At 41.5% G+C, this 8,947-nt stretch overlaps 1 protein-coding gene across 4 annotated transcripts in view; it reads right to left on the reverse strand.

Annotated features, from left to right (window-relative positions):
• The window catches only part of C6H10orf143 (chromosome 6 C10orf143 homolog), an 84,266-nt gene extending 76,044 nt beyond the window's left edge, over nt 1-8,222 (reverse strand). For 2 of the 4 annotated variants that reach the window (XM_069239732.1, XM_069239734.1), the window contains exon 1: nt 8,063-8,221. The gene's annotated coding sequence lies outside the window, so the exon portion shown is untranslated. Of the gene's footprint in view, nt 1-8,062 lie in introns of all 4 variants that reach the window. The other 2 variants (XM_069239735.1, XM_069239733.1) reach the window with 2 other exon arrangements.
• Nucleotides 8,223-8,947: the final 725 nt, after the last annotated feature.

The following is an 8,947-nucleotide window of genomic DNA, read 5'->3' on the forward strand; positions in this document are numbered from 1 at the left end:
GAAACAAAATATAAACGAAAATACTATAAATGGTTTGGAAAGAAATATTGAAATGGATTGTTGGCTCATATTAAGGAAAATCATTTCATCAAGAGAACTGCTGGAGGATAGTGAGGGGCCTGTTGCATTGTTACGTAGCCCAGTGTTGTGCTATCTGTTGGGCCAGTGTTTGTTGTCTTAACAGAGGGGACAACAACTTTGCAAGAACACACTGTCTGATGGACAGTTTGTAAGATAATTTATGTTGAGATTCTGGCATCCCACCACCCGGTGGAGCTCGCAAGGGCCCCCTGGGGTCCTGCCTTTAGACCAGTCTCCAGCACAGTGCATGCCTTGCTCCACTTTTGCACATTTTCATTCTCAAGTATTATGCTCCATGCATTTCTTTGTCACCAGACTTTGCTTAGATCACGTCCTGGAGGGAGCTCGTTTCAGTATCATGGGTCTTGGTTTCTATAGATATTTATTTCCTGTTTCATCTCCTGTGCCTTCTGGATTTCCTAACAGTTCCTTTTCCAAGTCCCTTCCTTGGTATTGCTCTTATTCACACCAACTGGTCAGTTACGCATGCCTGGTCCTTTCCCTGCACCTGTGGTCCTTCACTGAGCTTGCACCTAGTTCTGCCCTATGAGTCCAGTGCTCAGCATTCTCTCAAGCATCTTTTCTGTTGAGTGCTCAAACCAGAGCTGAACTGCTGCTATGCATTAAGGCTAGCTCCTGTTTACTGTTTTTTCCAGTACGTGTTTGCTATTAGAGCATCTTGGTTCCTTTCTTTGTGGTTACAGCACCTCTATCTCTGTTGTATTCCAGTGTTCCTTGTTCACTCTGCATACTTCCAGCCATGCCTTTGTTTGCATGCAGATTCCTTCATTGTGTTCCAGTGTTCTTAGTTCTGTGTGTATACTCTAGTTCTGTCTTTGTCCAGTCCTACAGATTATTTTGTCTTGTATCCCTGAGATACTGGGTGCGTCTTCATACTTCCAGCCCTGTCCTGGTCAGCATTTCTAATGTTTCTCAACTTGCAAAAATCCAGTCCTGTTCTTGCTTTTTAAACACTGGCCCTGCTTTCTCTGGGCCCTATTTCTGGATTCAATTCTCTTCCAACCGTCTCCGAACCCGCTCCTTCCTTGCAGTCCTCTTTTCATTTTAGTGTTTAGTTTTATTTTGAACTTCTGCACTAAAAATCATTTTTATTTACTTATCCAGTGGCTTATGCCATTTCTAATCAGTAAATAAATAAGCATTTGCAAATGCAGCAGGTCTTGCATTTGTGAGAGTTGGAAATATTGGTATTGTAAATGACAATGTTTTTTTTTTACCTGTGTTTTGTTTTGGAGTGTAGTGGATGTATGCCAGGTGCCAAAGCAATCCTACCAGGCCTGCCGCTGCAGGAGAGAGGACACAACAACGCTACTGAGAGAGCGTATCTTATATAATCCATATTAACATAAAATGTTTATGAATTAATGTGTGATACTGCTGCATAAAACTGTAATAGTAATTTTGCTTAAACATGTCCCCGAAATGTGACCACGGGGAGTGGCCGCCAATGTATACGTAGACTAATAATGATGACTAAAATGTTCATATTATGTTCAAATAAGTTTGTACTAATGATTGCGTTATTGAATCTGTGCTAAAATCCTTATAGGCCTTAAGTTAGCATGAGCCGGAGCTTAGCTGCTTGGCTTTCAGATTAAATTTATTTTTCTATCTTGCAGTGTGCTGACTCACAAAAGGACGTGCCCTGTATGTTTTTTTCTCCAAAATAGAAGACGAATGTAACCATGTTAGATCCGTTCCCATAGCTTTTCCTTGCTTGCAGAATAAATGTTAAAAACAAAATGAAACAGTGTAGATGAATGTAATGTACAAGGTCATTCAAACTGGTGAAGACAATTAAGTTACTGACCAAAAGATGTGCAAAGAATTACAGAAAGATGAAATCATACCGGACGTGCCACTTCTGAAGACGTCAATTATGGAGACCAATAAAATGTCTGTAAAATAATATGGGGTGAGTTAGGTGACCTAATGTGTTTTCTGATAGGTTAAAGATAGTGGGGTATAACAAATGTCCAATAGAATTTTGGGGGAAATGTACAACGAAAAATGGATAAAAACACATGTCACTGGGAGTCAATTAGAATTAGGTAGGGAATGCTATTGATTTTATCCAGAAACTTTGTCACTCTGCTTGGTGACTTGTTGCTTTACTTAAAGCCATCCTTGCCCTTAGATTTGTCTATGTTACACTTTACCTACTTATGAGGGAAGTGCCCTTTTGCCCCGGAGCTGAGTTCTGACTGATGGCGAATTGACTGATGTCCTGAAGACGAAGACTGAACCTGTGCGCTGACCTAAACTTTGGAGGGTAATTATAACAATGCAATTGTGATTTGTCTTTTTGCTTTTCCTTTCTAGGTACCAACTGCTTACTTTTGACAGAGACTTTAGTTAGATATTTTTCCAAATTAGTGTTCTAAATTGTTTTGCATGAAGCCCAACATGCGAATGCTAATCAGTGGTTAGGACAGGTGTTCAACAAAACTGACGCAAATAGACAAACGACCGAGACTATGCTTTGTTGAACTGACGCGTTATTGACACTCTGTTAAATTTGATCTATGTTCATGTCATGTTATGTTCTGATGTTTGTGATTCTCGCTTTAATGAAATCTTACCAAAGTTGCCATATCGTGACTATGCTATTATGTTTCTTGGTGTTGAGATTAACGCATCTGCTTTTAGATTGTAATTAATAGGGAATATAACTTATAAAATTCTATTAAACTGGTGTGGTTATTCATGGCTGCAAGGTCATGGTAGAGTCTTGAATTGATTAATGACTTTAACTAAAGTGAGGTGTATTGTTGTGATAAACATTGATGATAATATTGACGTATTGATTGACATATTGATAAGCTATCTCGTCCTAAGGTGTCTCTCAACTGGGTCAAAAGATTCATTGGCCTAAAAAGAGTCCTGATGTGTAATTAATTATCATAAAGAGACGCGTTATCACTACCTTCTTGGGAGTGTTTTGCCACAATCCTACAGACTGGCTGTGATACCTTAGAGAGACAGCCCTTTCTAGTGTAGTTACCTAAAGTTTTATAGCACCAAACAAGCCACATAGAGGCACCTTTGTGGTATTTAACCTGGAGAATGAGGGTGTCCAAAGAGTTAGGAGCAAGGAAAAGGGGGCAGCCATAAATTTTGTGTTAACCTTTTAAAGAAATTAATCCTCCTCTACATTGGCAATACCAGCCTAACTTTTAAAAACATTGACTGTATACAAAGAGAATAATAGATGAGGCATCTTAACTATACTGGAGGCTTCAAATGTATGCAGATTGGTTAAACAAAGCTTCAATGGTAGATGGGCCGACAGGTTAGGTTCCAGAGGTGCGACATCTGTGCCCTTGGGTCAGCGTTTGAAATAGAAATACAGAAGGGCTGGCACTCTGTATTCATTTAAAGTACTGCCTTGGTTTAGTAGTCTCATGACAGCCTTCAGCTCAGGACTGGATGCTGTAGAACAGATACGTATACCTGAATCTCCTGGGACTTGACGGTGCATGCATCTGTGCGCTGGCTGATGGATCTGAAGTCAGAATTATCTCCGTTGGGGTGGCTACTCAAAATTTGAAGTCTTGGCCTTGCCATCTGGACCACTCAGAGTAGAGCGGGAGTCTGGGTTTGGACGATAGAGTGTTTTTTCACCTAGACCAGTGGTGCCCAGTGAGGCTTCTACTGGGCTGGTTCATTGGCATTTTTTCGGGCTATGAAAAGGAATCAAATGTATGTTTTGCTTGGGATTCCAAGGTAGGTCCAGAACCATGTCAGAATTTGTTGACACCCACATAAGATAAATTACAATACAATAAGATAAATTACATAAAGATAATGTATATGTAACTTATTTACACAGTGGTTACACTGCAAGCCTGACATGGATCCTGCCCATTTGTTGTCTTATGCAAAAAAAAGACTTCAGTCACAATTACACATTTGGGTTACATAAGTACAAACAGTGGTTAGTCCTGGCTTCGCAGGTTTGTGAAACAACAGTTCTTCTGTTTAAAACATTTCCTGCCCATGGAATCTTTACTGTTAAGGATTGACTTTGAGATGTAGTCCTTAGGGTGTGTACCCATTTAAACAAACACGCGTATATTCCTATAGACACGGGGAGGCGTGGTGAAATACTGAGAAGAACACCAGTAGAAGGAGTGAGAAAAGGGCCACTTGATAGGGTCAGAAAGATATTTTCTTGACATTCATTCTTCATGTACTTGGTAACCACAGCATTCAGAAATAATGCATACAGTTTATATCAAATGATGCATGGGAACTTAGTGGAGAGGTTACATGGATGAAGCCAGGGGTTGAAAGAGAGGAGAGCAGGTTAAACATTACTGGAATGTGACAGACAATGCATGGATCATTATACACAAGAGTCCAGAGGGTGATAGGGAAGCGCTCTGCTCCTGTGACAGCAACTGTGGTGGGGGAAAAGGGGGTATTCGGGTGTGGGGCCTCTTCACACAGGAAGCAGTGCTCTTCGAGTGCTGTTTTAGACAGAGCTTCCAGAAGTGGCATCTGCAAGGTTGCAGTGGCTGTGAAGGTACTATCTTCAAATCATGACATTAGTGAATTCTAAGACGGGGAAGTGATGGGGTTTGTTCCATTTTTTGTGCCCTATGATACGTTGCTCCTTTCATTGTGGCACCGTTGTTTTAGCTTCTCTGCGCTACAGGGTTAGGAAAATGGCTGTCTCTACTAACTGAACTCTATTTGAAGAGGCTCAATTTACATCCATAAGCCAGATGTATTTTTGCTATCAAGCTTGAGGCTGTGAAGTGCTCGAGTCTGGAATCACAATTCCTTTTCCAATACTCACCCTGCACAGACAGCTAGCTAAGAATAGTTAAGCAACAGTAGGGTATAGTTCTACTAGTTTCCAAAGAGTGGCTCAGAGCAGCCATTATAAATGACGGTCTACACCAAAAAGGGAGAAAGTCTTGCAGCTGGTTGAATAGTTCACCAAACAGAAGCTAATATTCCTCCCTGTTTTTTGCTTTTAATAAAGTGCTCATGTTTCACAATTTCATGAACTTGAAAATTTGAATAGGGTGAATTAGAGGAAACAATTGTGCACTCTTTTAATTAGATTTTATTGAAAGAGGTAATCTTTCTGTATGATAAATATAATTTTTTCTGCGCAACAGTCACTTACCTTTCACCTACTCTCAGACACCACTCACCCTGCACACACACACCCACCATTTACTCTGCACAGTCACCCTGACACTGTGCTGGCAGTCAGATACTGCTTACCCACCACTCACCCAGTGCTGACTCAGCACTCACATACCATTGACATATCTCTCACCCAGCTCTCCTTCCTTTCACCCTTGTGAGAGTGTAGATCTTATAATGAAGTTTATGAACTAATGCCTAATAATGCAGCATAGAAAATGTATTAATGTGTTTTTACTAAAACGTGTGTTCGAAATGTGCCCACGGGGAGTGGCCACCAATATATACGATCATTAATTAAATTGACTGATAATGAAGAATTAATGTATTAATGTATGATTTTGAACTAGTATTATGAATTAAATATGTTAAGGTTTGCTAATTAATCATTAGGCCTTAGTTAGCATGAGTCGAGGCCTAGCTGTCCGGTTTCATATTAAATGTGTTTTTCTAACGTGCAGTGTGCTGACTTGCTGAAGGACATTTACTCGTACATTCCCAAAAGCTAGAGGATGTATGTAACCGTAGTGGATCCGTTCTCATGAAATTCGACTTGCTCAAGGAAACATTTTTGCCGAATGCAACAGTGCAGACTTGCAAAAGGTACAAGGTCGCCTAAACCGGTATAGGCAATTGAACTACTGACTATAGATGCGAGAGGACCACATGAACATGAAATCATACCGGACATTCTGCCTGTTGAAGACATCAATCACAAGAACCAATAAACTAAGTGAGAACTGTTATGAGGTGACAATTTTGATGGTCTGACTGGTAAACCATTGCATGGAGATAATAGTGCGCCAAACTCACCCAATTAGGAATTATGGGACTGTACAACAGAAAAGGGATAAAAACCTTTGACACAAGGAGAAGAGAGTTCCGAAGCAGCCATTCTTGCCGTTATCTAGACACTTTGTCACTATGCCTAAAAACTTTGCAGTATGATTCTTTGAATCATTCTTATCCTACTTACCTTGCCCGTTTATACTTTACCTCCTTATGAGGGAAGTACCCCTTTTACCCTGCCTCACCGAACTTTGCTGTGTTTCTTGGCTGATGGTGAATCAACTGATGTCCTGAGGACGAAGACTGACTCTGTATGCTGACCCATTACAGAGGGTAACTATATAATGCAAATGTAATTGTCTGTTTGCCTTTCCTTTCTAGGTACCAACTGCTTCTTTTGACAGAGACCTTAGTTAGAGGTTTTTCAAATTGATGTTGCTAAATTGTTTTGCATGAAGCCCAACATGCTGATGCTAAATCGAGGTTAGTTAAGGAGTTCACTGAATGACGCAAATAGACAAATGACTGAATCTATGCTTTGTTGAATAATGCACTAATGATACTCTGCTAAGATTGATCCATGTTGACGTCATGCTATATGCTAATGTTTATGATCTTTGCTTTGATGAAGTCTTATTCGAGTTGCCATATTGTGACAATGTTGATGTGTCTTCTGGTATTGAGACTAATAAACTTGATATTAGAGTTGTAATCAATAGGGAATAAATATCATAAATATTACTAAATTCTGTGTGGTTATTCATGGCTGAAAGGTCATGGTGGTTTCTGAGTCTTATTGATGCCATTGATTACTTTGATTGACTTGCTATTGTGATTATTGACGACGTTATTGATCTATTGATTAACATGTTGAATAACTATTTCGTTCTAAGGAGACTTCGAACAGGGTCAAAAGATCCATCGGCCTAAAGCGAGTCTCAGAGTGAGTAAAATATTGAGAGCGGGACGCGCCAGCACCCTCCTCCTACACCCTAAACTCAAACTGCTCATCCTGCACTTATACTATTGACATACCGCTCATGCACACCTCTCACCTTGCACAGGGTAACATCTCTGACCCTGTACACTCACACAATTCTCATTCTGCAATGAATACACATCAATCACCATGCGCTAAGGCACTTTCACCCTGCACACAGATACTTCTCAAATTTCTTCCATGCACCACTCACCATGTACAGAGAGCACTCATACCATTCTCCGAGCAGGATTACAATGTTCCCACACCTCTTATTACCCCACAGACTAATGCATTAACCACTGCTTTTTTTCATTCATTTTGAAGAGACCTCATTATATTTTAATACGTTATTTGAGGAATATTGTCAAGGCTCGGCTCGTGCACGGGCTCACAGCGCCAAGCCGCACGCTTGGTTCTGGATTTAAATGTCTGTTAATTGCTCGCCCAACTGTGTGTAAATGTCCGTTCCAAACCTTTCAATTGGTCGGCTCATACTTTGGCTTTACAGTCCCAGCACGGCAGTGTCTCCGCGTAGAATTTTCTAACTTTTCCACCGAGTAGCCCGGTTTGTAAAAGAGCAACAGTTGCTAGCAACATAAATATTGATCTTCTACAAGGATACTTTCAACGTACATTATCGGACTAGGGCAAACAGCAAGGACAGGTTAATTCATGATAACGTGGAGAACCCAAATAAGGTACATGTGGCTTGATTTCCGGTGCATTTCGCTCCCACCCAACTCAGGCATCCATGTCCGGGGGTGCAACCGGCGGCCCGCAGCCTAGAGCTCTACTACCTGCGGGTGCACAGCGGCGGATGCAAATGGTACGAAACGAAAAGCTGGACGTCAACTCCTCGCCTGTGCTGTGAAGGGCGATCTACGCGAGAGCCACGGAGCTTTAGCCAAGGACCGGGAGTGGCGCTGGACTGATGCGGAACAGATAAAGCCAGAGCGGCGGGTGTCAGGCTGATGGCGCAGCGGGACACTTTCGTGATCGTGTACTCAGAGCTCGCCCAGTTCTTACCTCACTCCTGATGAAGATTTAAGAGTCAAGCAGCCCGCCACTGACTGAAGGCGGCGACAGACAGCACCAGGCAAATATTTTGCCGGCGATCGAGCAAGCAACGGAAAACCATTGTAGCCAATGAACAACCGGCAAGCACTTTCTCAGCTAATCGGAAGCAAGTGTGCAGTAAATGAGGCACCTCAGCCACTACATATCTGAACACTGCTTTGCTGACCAATCCCTGACACATATTCCTCCAACCAATCCGAGGTCACCAGTCTTTCTATCCACAAACAGAATACGTTTCCTCACGATTAATTGGTTTCGAGTTAGCTGATCCCAAGGGCTGCTCTGTTCGCTTTAGGGACACAAACTAGGAGCAACGTATTTCAATCTGGAACAGCGAACTGTTCTGGAGTCTTTACACACACTCTAATGGTTAGTTTGACCTCTGCGGCGTTTAGAGGACCGTACCTTAGTACGTGCAGGTCCTTGCGGATGTTTTTTTTCCAGGCATGTAACTTGTAACCCGACTCAGGTTTTGAGTGGGTCTGTACAATTACAAATGCACGTACCTGCTGAGGTCGTGTATTATGATTCAAGCCGTAACGTAAAATTAAATAAATACAGCCTGCTGCCCCAGACACTTTACCCTTTTGGGTTATCTGAACCAGAGACCCCCTTAGCATGCTTGTATCTCTGCCTCAGGCGCCTCCTTTCACTGAGCTACGCTAGTTGATAAACTTGGCCAGCAGGCTATATATATATAATTAAGAGTACAACGTAAGTTAATGTTCTTAGTGTGGATAACTGTTGGCATTTTGTTTGTGACATTTAATCTTTGTAGCTGCTTGTTATTCACCCGTCTAATGTTATAAAATAAAAGTACTTCTGAGCAAGGCA

Source organism: Pleurodeles waltl, chromosome 6, assembly GCF_031143425.1.
Source record: "Pleurodeles waltl isolate 20211129_DDA chromosome 6, aPleWal1.hap1.20221129, whole genome shotgun sequence".
Taxonomy (NCBI): Eukaryota; Metazoa; Chordata; class Amphibia; order Caudata; family Salamandridae; genus Pleurodeles; species Pleurodeles waltl.